The sequence below is a fragment of the Schistocerca piceifrons genome, chromosome X (assembly GCF_021461385.2).
Source record: "Schistocerca piceifrons isolate TAMUIC-IGC-003096 chromosome X, iqSchPice1.1, whole genome shotgun sequence".
Taxonomy (NCBI): Eukaryota; Metazoa; Arthropoda; class Insecta; order Orthoptera; family Acrididae; genus Schistocerca; species Schistocerca piceifrons.
Genome location: NC_060149.1, coordinates 609,521,340 through 609,535,215, shown reverse-complemented (window position 1 = coordinate 609,535,215; position 13,876 = coordinate 609,521,340).

Sequence of the window (13,876 nt, the reverse complement as noted above, 5' to 3'; positions counted from 1 at the left end):
TTTGACCACAGTTGTGAGGTCTGTCTCTAGTGCTAAACCGGCATTAACAAATTTCCATCCATCATCTCTCCTGGCAGTGTCTGAAGATCGATTCACCGGCTGTAGTTTTGTAGTATTTTTGACGTAACAACTCGACAAGAGTGGTGTTTCGGACCATGAGTAGCTGAGTAAAATCCATTGAAATTATGGAAAACCTGATAAAATTACGAATATTGACGAAAACTGGTAAAAATACGACAAAAGAATGTGGAGGGATAAGTGTACTTACATGTTCGCCTAGGTGTATTGAAAATAATTCCATTCTTCCAAAGGTGGGATTGACAACTGATGGTGAGTTCAAGTCCTGAGGAATACCCCCTTGTATTAATGCATTTTAAGTCATAAAAATGAAAGACTCAGTGTTTAAAGATTTGGGGGTTAGGATGACTACCACCTAGGACACTGAAATAGCGAACACATACTTGGGTGCAATATGCAGTGCCAATATGAGACATCAGTCCTCTAGGTCTCTTCAAAAACAGAACACCAAGACTTCTAATACCCCGTCATTGTGGAAGATGGGATTAAATGTCACCACCTTTCGATAGCTGTTTGGAAGTGCCCCACAATCCTGCAAACTGTTCCAGTATCCATATATTGAGATGTCTTCTCCATTTCTTTTCATTAAGAAACATTATTTCAACCATCCTGGGTGGTGTGAGAGCAGCTAACTTACACCATACAATGCCCAGGTTTCTGTGACGGCCGATGGATAGAAATGCTTATGAAAGGAATACACAGAAACCCTCTCTTGTTATTGATAGCCCTTGGGACATGGTGCTCCTATAGCATGGGCGACAAAAGTCTACACAGTTCTGTGAAAGTGACTTCGATCACTGTCACCTGCGCCAATGGACCAATACGTGTATATTTACTAGGATCACCACATATGCTCGATGTCATAACGCAGACTGTATTTGTTTACAATACATTGGAACAGAGAGATGCAGTAATATCTTAGCCAGTTCTCTACCAGGTGACGTTATCTAAGTCTTTATAGCATGTAGTTTTACTCCGTTGGATATTATAAAAGTAACGAGGGAGAGATAGAGAGAGGGAGAGGGGGAGAGAGAGAGAGAGAGAGAGAGAGAAAGAGAGAGAGAGAGAGAGAGGTGCTGTCAGAGAAGTCTCTCTGACACAAGTTCATTGTCGTATTTCTAAAGTAGTAAGCGTAGGAACACAATAAAGGAGATCACGACATATAGAGGGTGATATTTATAGCCCATCATTTGATATCGATAAAACATTGGTGATATGCTTCTAGATTTCTTTGTGCAATCCGTGTATATTCAGCTGGGTTGTGAATTTCCTCCTGTACATTAATGTGCTGTTATTCTCATTGTGACAGCTCTCTATCTAGTCACTGACAGATTGAGGACTAGAGAGCCTTCTAACTAATGGAACAGTGCTGTTAGAACGTGATGGGATTTCGAGAGCATTAGCAGGAGTCTGTGATTTGATGGAGGACAACTCTTACTCGTGGGAATAATGTGGATTCAAATGCTATATATCGACGACTGGAGGATTTTTGAGAATACTGCAGGTAAGCGATACTCTGACGAAAAGGGGAGAGATGAGCTCTATACTGCTGCTCCTACATTACAGCCTCCCACAGACGTCTTGCAAAGTGGCTGCAGTGAGAAAATTAGGAGCTAATATGAAGACTTTTACACAGAGACAGCATCAGAAGTTGAAAGGTGGGTACACTGAGCCACAGCGCCAGAGATTGCGCCAAAGAGTATTATTCAGCCGCCTCCACGGAGTGCCTGTCGAGGACTCGTAGTAGTCAGTGCTTGTTAAGAACTCGTAGTAGTCAGTGCCTGTCGAGGACTCGGGGTAGTCTGTGCTGAGATGTCGTAGTGAGGAGTGTTTGTTGAGATGTGCTAGTAGGCAGTGCTTGCTGAGATGTGATATTGGAGAGTTCTGGTTGAGATGTAGTAGTAGCGAGTCGGTGTGGAGAGATTGTAATGTCTAGAGTGCTTTTCATCAATATAAATTAAGGTAACAAACTACTTTTCTTTCTTTTCTCCTTATTTCAATGTCCTGAATAATGCATCATTACAGGTTCAGTCAACAAAGCATCTGGCTTGTGTTCTTGTATTAGAGTGTAATTCTGGTTTTCTTGCGCAATTATAGTATTTCTGATTTTTTTTTATCACGTCAGTATAAATGATATTTAAAATTTCTTGTCTTATTGAAGAAGAACCGTGCCAGATGTGTACGTTGAATCACACATCCACACACAGAACAGATACTCTTGTGCTTGTTGTTGCGTTGGTTTTATAGTTGCTGGGGACTTAATTAATTAATTGTGTTAACGAAAATTTTCATTTCATTCTTTGTTGTTGTTCTATGCACTCAGATTGCGTAATAATACTAGTCAGGGCCAACCGTTTACGAGATACTGCGTAAGCGGACATACAGCTACTAAAAATATTTGCATTTTATTTAATTAAGCCCCCTGCACAGTGTCTAACCACTGCGCCACCCCGCTCGGTACTTTTTTTTTTGGAGTGATTATTACATCCACAAGAAAACCTAAATCGGGCAAGGTAGAAGAATCTTTTTACCCATTCGCCAAGTGTACTAGTTAGGTGGGTCGACAACATATTTCTGTCATGTGACGCACATGCTGTAACCAGTGTCGTATAGAATATATCAGACGTGTTTTCCTGTGGAGGAATCGGTTGACCTATGACCTTGCGATCAAATGTTTTCGGTTCCCATTGGAGAGGCACGTCCTTTCGTCAACTAATCGCACGGTTTTGCGGTGCGGTCGCAAAACACAGACACTAAACTTATTACAGTGAACAGAGACGTCAATGAACGAATGGACAAATCACAACTTTGCGAAAATAAAGAAAGCAAAATTTTCAGTCGAGGGCAGATTTGAACAAAAGACCTCTCGTTCCGCAGCTGTTCACGCTAACCACGGGACCACGGCGCTCCTCGCCCCAGATTGCCCTTAATATTGCCTATCTTACGCATGGACGACCCAGTTCGTATATTTTGCTTATTTTTTCATAGTTCTACACAACTTCTTCCTGTTTTCTCGATTGATCTGTGTTCAGTTTTTCAAGGCCTATCCACTGTGCCAACTTATAACTAAATCTGAGGGGGGTGCGATGGGGATGTTCCCTTGTTAGATGAAATATAGCGGATGCAATGTAGCGACAGGATTTTCAAAGAAAGTAGCGATACTTCAGCCACGTGAAAGTGAATGCATGCCCCGATTTCTCCTGTATTCGAAAATAAAAAAGTAAATCATAGAAATCTACATTTTCGTGAGAAATTCGAGGTGTATGGGCAACAACATCCCTGTCTCGGATTGGGTCAAGTGGATTTTTTAAACTAGGAACAGTCTATGTCAAGGTGGAATTGCCATTAGAACTGTACAACTGAGTCTTATTGTCTCGCTGCACACTGTGGTTGGTGGCACAAGTTGGTATGAGTCTTTGGTCGACCATAGTTGTGGCTTGGCTTAGTCTATGTCAAGTGGTTAGTTACAAAGAACGCTCCAACCTGTTGGCTCTTGCCCCAGGCAGCAGGGAAAAATCCTGGTGGCAGCGCTCTCTGGGTGACTGACTAGCGAAGTAACCAGTACGCTGGGTCAGCTGTGACTGAAGTGGACATGTGGTTGCGTGAGAAGGTACAATATAACAGGTGTTGGCGCTGTATGTTATTCCCCCCTCCCCATGCAAATTGATCGATTCACTGCTTAGTGACAGTCCCTATGACCTCTGAGCTTTTGGTAGGGATGGTGTGTGGATGCCAGGGAACTGGTGTGCATCTGCCTGTGTGGCCAAAATGTGTATGCGTGTCTCCTGACTGGTGCGTACGTGATGACATCGTGTCACAACTAGGAGCACAGCTGCAGCTCTCAGCAGGATGGAGTACACCAGAGGATCATACATCAATTAATCTCCAGGCAGTCATAAATCAATCAAGTCTACCCCTGAATGTATGCTTGCCCTTGAATGTATGCAACCGACAACAGCAAAGTGGTGTAGAACCCTCATTATTCTATTACTGCCAGCTGCGCGGGGTAGCCGCGCAGTCTAGGGCGTCTTGTCACGGTCCACCCAGCTCCCCCCGTCAGAAGTTAGAGTCCTCCCATGGGAATGGGTGTATGTGTTATCCTTAGCGTAAGTTCGTTTAATTAGTGTGTAAGCCTAGGAACTGATGACCTCAGCAGTTTGGTCCCATAGAACCTTGCCACAAATTTCCAAAGTTTCTATTACTGCCGGTCAGTACTTCCTATGTAGGTAGGAATCAACAAAACGTTTTAATATTCAGAGGAGAAAGTTTGTGAATGTAATTTGGTGATAAGGTCTCACTGCAACAAAAAACATCGTTGTTTTAATTATTTGCACCACAACTCACTTATCAAGTCTTGGACATGCCTCCAGTATTTCGTGATAATTCAAACAAGTTACTAATTCTAAAGAAGAGCTTGATTAGGTGTAGGGTAGACACACACACTGGTAGATTTCTTGCATCTTGTAAGTGTTTTGCCCCTAAAACACAGTTTTTGTTCACTTCCTTCACTATGTTTCCTACATGATGGTTCATATTCAGGTTGCTTGCAATTGTAATCATTTGGTATTTAGTCGAATTGACAGTCTCTAATATTGTGTGATTTACTCTGTAAACGATTTTTTGTTTTGTTTTTTTGTACTCTTGTGTAGAACGTCAAACTTTTTATAGTTAGTGCTCAGTTGCTATATTTTGCACCAAGCAGATATATTGTGTAAAAACTTTTGGTCTTCTGATGACTTTAATTGTGAACGACAGAATTGTCTGCACTCCTGGAAATGGAAAAAAGAACACATTGACACCGGTGTGTCAGACCCACCATACTTGCTCCGGACACTGCGAGAGGGCTGTACAAGCAATGATCACACGCACGGCACAGCGGACACACCAGGAACCGCGGTGTTGGCCGTCGAATGGCGCTAGCTGCGCAGCATTTGTGCACCGCCGCCATCAGTGTCAGCCAGTTTGCCGTGGCATACGGAGCTCCATCGCAGTCTTTAACACTGGTAGCATGCCGCGACAGCGTGGACGTGAACCGTATGTGTAGTTGATGGACTTTGAGCGAGGGCGTATAGTGGGCATGCGGGAGGCCGGGTGGACGTACCGCCGAATTGCTCAACACGTGGGGCGTGAGGTCTCCACAGTACATCGATGTTGTCGCCAGTTTTCGGCGGAAGGTGCACGTGCCCGTCGACCTGGGACCGGACCGAAGCGACGCACGGATGCACGCCAAGACCGTAGGATCCTACGCAGTGCCGTAGGGGACCGCACCGTCACTTCCCAACAAATTAGGGACACTGTTGCTCCTGGGGTATCGGCGAGGACCATTCGCAACCGTCTCCATGAAGCTGGGCTACGGTCCCGCACACCGTTAGGCCGTCTTCCGCTCACGCCCCAACATCGTGCAGCCCGCCTCCAGTGGTGTCGCGACAGGCGTGAATGGAGGGACGAATGGAGACGTGTCGTCTTCAGCGATGAGAGTCGCTTCTTCCTTGGTGCCAATGATGGTCGTATGCGTGTTTGGCGCCGTGCAGGTGAGCGCCACAATCAGGACTGCATACGACCGAGGCACACAGGGCCAACACCCGGCATCATGGTGTGGGGAGCGATCTCCTACACTGGCCGTACACCACTGGTGATCGTCGAGGGGACACTGAATAGTGCACGGTACATCCAAACCGTCATCGAACCCATCGTTCTACCATTCCTAGACCGGCAAGGGAACTTGCTGTTCCAACAGGACAATGCACGTCCGCATGTATCCCGTGCCACCCAACGTGCTCTAGATGGTGTAAGTCAACTACCCTGGCCAGCAAGATCTCCGGATCTGTCCCCCATTGAGCATGTTTGGGACTGGATGAAGCGTCGTCTCACGCGGTCTGCACGTCCAGCACGAACGCTGGCCCAACTGACCAACTGAGGCGCCAGGTGGAAATGGCATGGCAAGCCGTTCCACAGGACTACATCCAGCATCTCTACGATCGTCTCCATGGGAGAATAGCAGCCTGCATTGCTGCGAAAGGTGGATATACACTGTACTAGTGCCGACATTGTGCATGCTCTGTTGCCTGTGTCTATGTGCCTGTGGTTCTGTCAGTGTGATCATGTAATGTATCTGACCCCGGGAATGTGTCAATAAAGTTTCCCCTTCCTGGGACAATGAATTTACGGTGTTCTTATTTCAATTTCCAGGAGTGTATTTCGTAAACCGCCGGCCGCGGTGGTCTCGTGGTTAAGGCGCTCAGTCCGGAACCGCGCGACTGCTACGGTCGCAGGTTCGAATCCTGCCTCGGGTATGGATGTGTGTGATGTCCTTAGGTTAGTTAGGTTTAAGTAGTTCTAAGTTCTAGGGGACTGATGACCACAGAAGTTAAGTCCGATAGTGCTCAGAGCCATTTGAACTATTTTTTCGTAAACCACATCAAATACTGACGAATCGATTCCACAGAACGAACGTGAGGAGAGGGGCTAGTGTAACTGGTTAACACAAACCATAAAAAAATGCAAGGAAGTATGTTTTTTAACACAAACCTAGGTTTTTTTAAATGGAACCCCGTTAGTTTTGTTAGCACATCTGAACATATAAGCAGATACGTAATCAGTGCCGTTTGTTGCATTGTAAAATGTTAATTACATCCGGAGATATTGTAACCTAAAGTTGACGCTTGAGTACCACTTCTCCGCTGTTCGATCGTGTGTATCGGAGAGCACCGAATTACGTAGGGATCCGAAGGGAACGGTGATGGACCTTAGGTACAGAAGAGACTGTAACAGCACATTACGTCCACATGCTAACACCTTTTTATTGATCTTTTTCACTGACGCACATGTACATTACCATGAGGGGTGAGGTACACGTACACACATGGTTTCCGTTTTCAATTACGGAGTGGAATAGAGTGTGTCCCGACATGTCAGGCCAATAGATGTTCAATGTGGTGGCCATCATTTGCTGCACACAATTGCAATCTCTGGCGTAATGAATGTTGTACACGCCGCAGTACATCTGGTGTAATGTCGCCGCAGGCAGGGGTTGTAGGCACATCACGGTACACATTCTCCTTCAACGTACCCCACAGAAAGAACTCCAGAGGTGTAAGATCATGAGAACGGGCTGGCCAATTTATGCGTCCTCCACGTCCTATGAAACGCCCGTCGAACATCCTGTCAAGGGTCAGCCTAGTGTTAATTGCGGAATGTGCAGGTGCACCATCATGCTGATACCACATACGTCGACGCGATTCCAGTGGGACATTTTTGAGCAACGTTGGCAGATCATTCTGTAGAAACGCGATGTATGTTGCAGCTGTTTGGGCCCCTGCAATGAAGTGAGAACCAATGAGGTGGTCGCCAATGATTGCGCACCATACATTTACAGTCCACGGTCGCTGTCGCTCTACCTGTCTGAGCCAGCGAGGATTGTCCACGGACCAGTAATGCATGTTCCGTAGATTCACTGCCCCGTGGTTTGTGAAACCCGCTTCATCGGTAAACGGGTAGAACTGCAACGCATTCTCTGTTAATGCCCATTGACAGAATTTCACTCGATGATTAAAGTCATCACCATGTAATTGCTGATGTAGCGACACATGAAACGGGTGAAAGCGGTGACGATGCAGTATGTGCATGACACTACTTTGACTCAGTCCACCGGCTCTCGCAATGTCCCGTGTACTCATGTGTGGGTTCATGGCAACAGCCGCTAACACACCAACTGCACCGGCTTCTCCTGTGACGGGTCTGTTACGGATCCGTTTGCGTGCTACGACCATACCTGTTGCATACAGTTGGCGGTAGATGTTTTGCAATGTGCGGCACGTTGGATGCTCTCTGTCCGGGTACCGTTCTGCATACACCCTGCAGGCTTCAGCTGCATTTCGTCGACACTCGCCATAGATGAGTATCATCTCCGCCTTTTCAGAGTTCGAATGCACCATGGTCACAGTTCCTACAACACTACACTATCACAGACGTCTAGTAACACGTTGTACTACAGTTGGTCTGCGTGCGGAGACGAATGCAGAATAACAATAGCAGCAAGCGCTACATGCGGACACTGCGACAGCTAGACCAAACCACAATAGTGCACTACAGCCACACTCGTAAACACGGTCGTCATCGTAAACATGTCCCTGCAGATGCTGCTCGCCGACCGTGGCCCGTGTTTGTTACAACCCGCAACTGAACGTCGGAGGTTTCAAGCGTCAAATTTAGGTTACAATATCTCCGGATGTAATTAACATTTTACAATGCAACAAACGGCACTGATTACGTATTTGTTTATATGTTCAGATGTGCTAACAAAACTAACGTGGTTACATTTAAAACAACGTAGGTTTGTGTCAAAAAACATACTTCCGTGCATTTTTGTATGGTTTATATTAAACAATTACACTAGCCCCTCTCCTCATGTTCGGTCTGTGGAATCGGTTCGTCAGTATTTGATGTGGTTTACGAAATATATCCAGCGGTAACGTTAGGTGACTCACCCTGTGTATACAGGGTGTCCCAGCTATCTTGTCCACCTAAAATATCTCTGCAACAATAAAAGCTATTGGAAAAAGACTTTCACCGGTATCAATGTAGGGCTGGGGCCCATGAATGTACATATTTGGAAACATTCTAAAACGAAAGAATATGTGTTTTTTAACACAAACTTATGTTTTTTTAAATGGACCTCCTATATTTTTTCATCAGCAATCCATAGCATGACAAAGCACATACACAATGGCGTTGATTGCATCGCAATATTCCCATTACATCGCGAGATATTAAGACGCGAATTTGACGCTTGAAACAGCCGACATGCGCTGCTAGCGCACGTCCTGAGGCTCAGGCGTGAACCCCATGCTGCCCGTAATCGCGTTGTGATTGACGTGCGTAATCACACTTCCACACTTATCTAGAGGTCCGAAAAGAATAATACGGCCTGCTGCCATCCTCCATTAACGTCGTACATTCCAGCGGGTATTTATCCCATAGGCTAGGGGTCATGCGGTTCTGTAACATATCTGTGTACCGCAACGTTAGTCACAAAGTTAACTTCGCTTATCGTTAATCCGTTACTAAAAAGGTAATGCCGTTCAACGTTAAAACTTTACTTTACTGGAGATCTAGCGCAAGTGGCAGTTAATCATTCACTCGTAATAGTAAAATTCATGTTGATGGTTTTAGTGAAACGAGCAAGTGGACTAAAAGTTTTACCGTTGTTTAGGTAAAAATGTTTTGATTTGGGAAGTTCAGGTAGGATATAGAAGATGAATGTAAACATGTTTAACCAATTAGTTTTATTATCACATAATTACCACGTAAAGTTTGGAAGGTAGGAGACGAGATACTGGCAGAAGTAAAGCTGTGAGTACCGCGCGTGAGTGGTGCTTCGGTAGCTCAGGTGGTAGAGCATTTGCCCGTTAAAGGCAAAGGCCCCGAGTTCGAGTCTCGGTCGGGCACACAGTTTTAATCTGCCAGGAAGTTTCACCAATGTTATGTTTATCTAATGCGTTAAGTGACAAATTGTTGCAAAGAAATGTTTCTTAACATCACTGGTTAAAATGGCCCTTTGTAGAAACTTCCACTGTGATACCAGCACTACATACTAAACATAGCGTTCACATCTCATGCTCAAAGTGATGCCCATTGGTTTGCATACATAGGGTCACTCTGCGGATGAAGGATGCCCTACTTCGTAGTACTGTTTCCTCTTTGATGGCTGTACAAGCATCAATTCAGAGGTACGGTGTCCAAGAGAACAGGAAAATTGTGTCGTATAAATCTCGAGTATTGTCTGACATTTTGGATGCCACTTATAAAGAAAGGTCCGATAATGGTATCTCCAATAATCTCACACTAAACATTAACTTTCCACGGTCTTTGATGCTCTACCTGACGGAGCCATTTTCGATTGTCTGCGGACCAATAATGCATATTCCTCATATTGACAATTCCTTTGTTGGAGAATGATGCCTCGTCGGTAAAGAGAACACCTGCAAAAAAATTTGGATTAGTCAGAAGTTTTTGCTGAGCCCACCGACAAATTGTTACCCTATTGAGGAAGCCATTTCCATGAAGATCCTGGCGTAAATGAACATGGTAAGGATGAAATTTATGACGTTTAAGAATACGCTGTGCACTTGATTTCGACACACCAACTTCACGTTCAATTTGACGTGTGCTGATTTGAGGATTCACAGCTGTGGTAGCGAGCACAGCAACTTCAGCATGTTCATCTGTGCGTGTTCTAGGACGATGTCGAGGTCTTGGATTTAAGCTTCCCGTTTCACGTAGACGAGATGTGAGACGACCAAACATCCGGCGCGAAGGCGATGGCTTGTCAGGGAATCGTCTTCTGTACAGTTGTTCTGCCTGAACAGCATTTCGTCCACCTACAACAGGGTACAGTACAGGTATGTAGAGTAGGGTAGAAAACAGACGTATTAACTTACTAATCATAATGTTCGCTAACAGTACTATCAACAAACAAGCAATCTCATAACGTATTTCCCGTCAACGTACATTCTCCATAGATCAGCAGCATTTCTACCATATCTTCATGTGTGTACATTATACTGTACAGTATAAGTTCCAGAACACAACGTTTATTCACAATGTGTACTACCTCCGTGCCGTCACTAGATTACTCTGATGCACGACTACACTGGCAAGCGGTGTATTGAACGCCAAAGTAACAACAAATGGGATGCTTGGAGGGTGGTGGAGTACAGGAGTTTGCATGGGTCGCAAATCATAAACAAGGCGAAGTGGTAACTGTGGCAGTAGTGGGAACTACGTTGGACACTTGACTAGGTAGAGCCAGGCCCTGCGTGACAGGCACAATGGGTCATATAACGCATTAGATAAACCTTATTTTGGGTGTGCAGGATAAATAAGACAACCTGACGGGTGTACACCGATCGGTACTGGTTCGTATTGTGTACGTAGGTACGTAAAACGTGCAAGAGGGAAACCATTATGTTCTTATGAGAGTTGATGGCAGCAGACCGTATTATCCGTTTCGGACCTCTTGATAAGTATGGAGGTGTGATTACACATGTCAATCACATCGTGATTACGGGCAGCATGGGCTTCATGCTAGCAGCGCATGTCGGGTGTTTCAAGCGTCAACTTCGCGTCTCAATATCTCGGGATGTAATGGGAATATTGCGATGCAATCAACACCATTGTGTATGTGCTTTGTCATGCTATGGATTGCTGAAGAAAAAACATAGGAGGTCCATTTAAAAATAAACTTAAGTTTGTGTTAAAAAACACATATGCTTTCGTTTTAGAATGTTTCCAAATATGTACATTCATGGGCCCCAGCCCTACATTGATACCGGTGAAAGTCTTTTTCCAATAGCTGTTATTGTTCCAGAGATATTTTGGGTGGACAAGATAGCTGGGACACCCTATATATATATATATATATATGAAGGGGGAAACCAACCGCTAGATGGCGCTGCCATAGGTCAAACGGAATTCAACTGTGTTTTTTAAATAGGAACCCCCATTTTTTGTTAAATATTCGTGTAGTACGTAAGAAGTGTCCGGACCGTTCGCCGGATAGTTACGTTATTTAAGGAAACAGGAAGTGCTCAGCCATACGTGAAACGTCAACCACGACCTGCAACAAATGATGATGCCCAAGTAGCTGTTTTAGCTGCTGTCGCGGCTAATCCGCACAACAGTAGCAGACAAATTGCGTGATAATCGGGAATCTCAAAAAAGTCGGTGTTGAGAATGCTACATCAACATCGATTGCACCCATACCATATTTATATGCATCAGGAATTGCACACTGGGCACAAGAGAAATTGCGGGACGATGACAGATTTTTTTGCACGCGTTCTATTTAGCGACGAAGCGCCATTCACCAACAGCGGTAACGTAAACCGGCATAATATGCACTATTGGGCAACGGAAAATCCACGATGGCTGCGACAAGTGGAACATCAGCAATCAAGGCGGGTTAATGTATATTGCGGAATTATGGGAGGAAGGATAATTGGGCTCCATTTTATCGATGGCAATCTAAATGGTGCAATGTATGCTGATTTCCTTTCTGTAGGGAAAGTTGAAGGATATTTGCTATCGCGATCCACCGACAACGCCTGACAACATTGGTCAGCGCATTGTCAAGGCATGTGCGAACATTACGGAAGGCGAACTACTCGCTGTTGAGAGGAATGTCGTTACACGTATTGCCAAATGCATTGAGGTTGACGGACGTCATTTCGAGTGTTTATTGCATTAATGTGGTATTTACAGGTAATCACGCTGTAACAGTATGTGTTCTCAGAAATGATAAGTTCACAAAGGTACATGTATCACATTAGAACAACCGAAATAAAATGTTCAAACGTACTTACGTTCTGTATTTTAATTTAAACAACCTACTTGTTACCAACTGTTCGTCTGAAATTGTGAGCTATACAGGGTGTTACAAAAAGGTACGGCCAAACTTTCAGGAAACATTCCTCACACACAAATAAAGAAAAGATGTTATGTGGACATGTGTCCGGAAACGTTTAATTTCCATGTTAGAGCTCATTTTAGTTTCGTCAGTATGTACTGTACTTCCTCGATTCTCCGCCAGTTGGCCCAATTGCCGGCCGGTGTGGCCGTGCGGTTCTAAGCGCGTCAGTTTGGAACCGCGTGACCGCTACGGTCGCAGGTTCGAATCCTGCCTCGGGCATGGATGTGGGTGATGTCCTTAGGTTAGTTAGGTTTAAGTAGTACTAAGTTCTAGGGGACTGATGACCTCAGTAGTTAAGTCCCATAGTGCTCAGAGCCATTTGAACCATTTTTTGGCCCAACTGAACGAAGGTAATGTTGACTTCGGTACTTGTGTTGACATGCAACTCATTGCTCTACAGTACTAGCATGAAGCACATCAGTAAGTAGCATCAACAGGTTAGTGTTCATCACGAACGTGGTTTTGCAGTCAGTGCAATGTTTACAAATGCGGAGTTGGCAGATGCCCATTTGATGTATGGATTAGCACGGGGCAATAGCCGTGGCGCGGTACGTTTGTATCGAGACAGATTTCCAGAACGAAGGTGTCCCGACAGGAAGACTTTCGAAGCACTTGATCGGCGTCTTAGGGAGCACGGAACATTCCAGCCTATGACTCGCGACTGGGGAAGACCTAGAACGACGAGGACGCCTGCAATGGACGAGGCAATTCTTCGTGCAGTTGACGATAATCCTTATGTCAGCGTCAGAGAAGTTGCTGCTGTACAAGGTAACGTTGACCACGTCACTGTATGGAGAGTGCTACGGGAGAACCAGTTGTTTCCGTACCATCTACAGCGTGTGCAAGCACTATCAGCAGCTGATTGGCCTCCACGGGTACACTTCTGCGAATGGTTCATCCAACAATGTGTCAATCCTCATTTCAGTGCAAATGTTCTCTTTACGGATGAGGCTTCATTTCAACGTGATCAAATTGTAAATTTTCACAATCAACATGTGTTGGCTGACGAGAATCTGCACGCAATTGTGCAATCACGTCATCAACACAGATTTTCTGTGAACGTTTGGGCAGGTATTGTTGGTGATGTCTTGATTGGGCACCATGTTCTTCCACCTACGCTCAATGGAGCACGTTATCATGATTTCACACGGGGTACTCTACCTGTGCTGCTAGAACATGTGCCTTTACAAGTACGACACAACATGTGGTTCATGCACGATGGAGCTCCTGCACATTTCAGTCGAAGTGTTCGTACGCTTCTCAACAACAGATTTGGTGACCGATGGATTGGTAGAGGCGGACCAATTCCGAGACCTCCTCGCTCTCCTG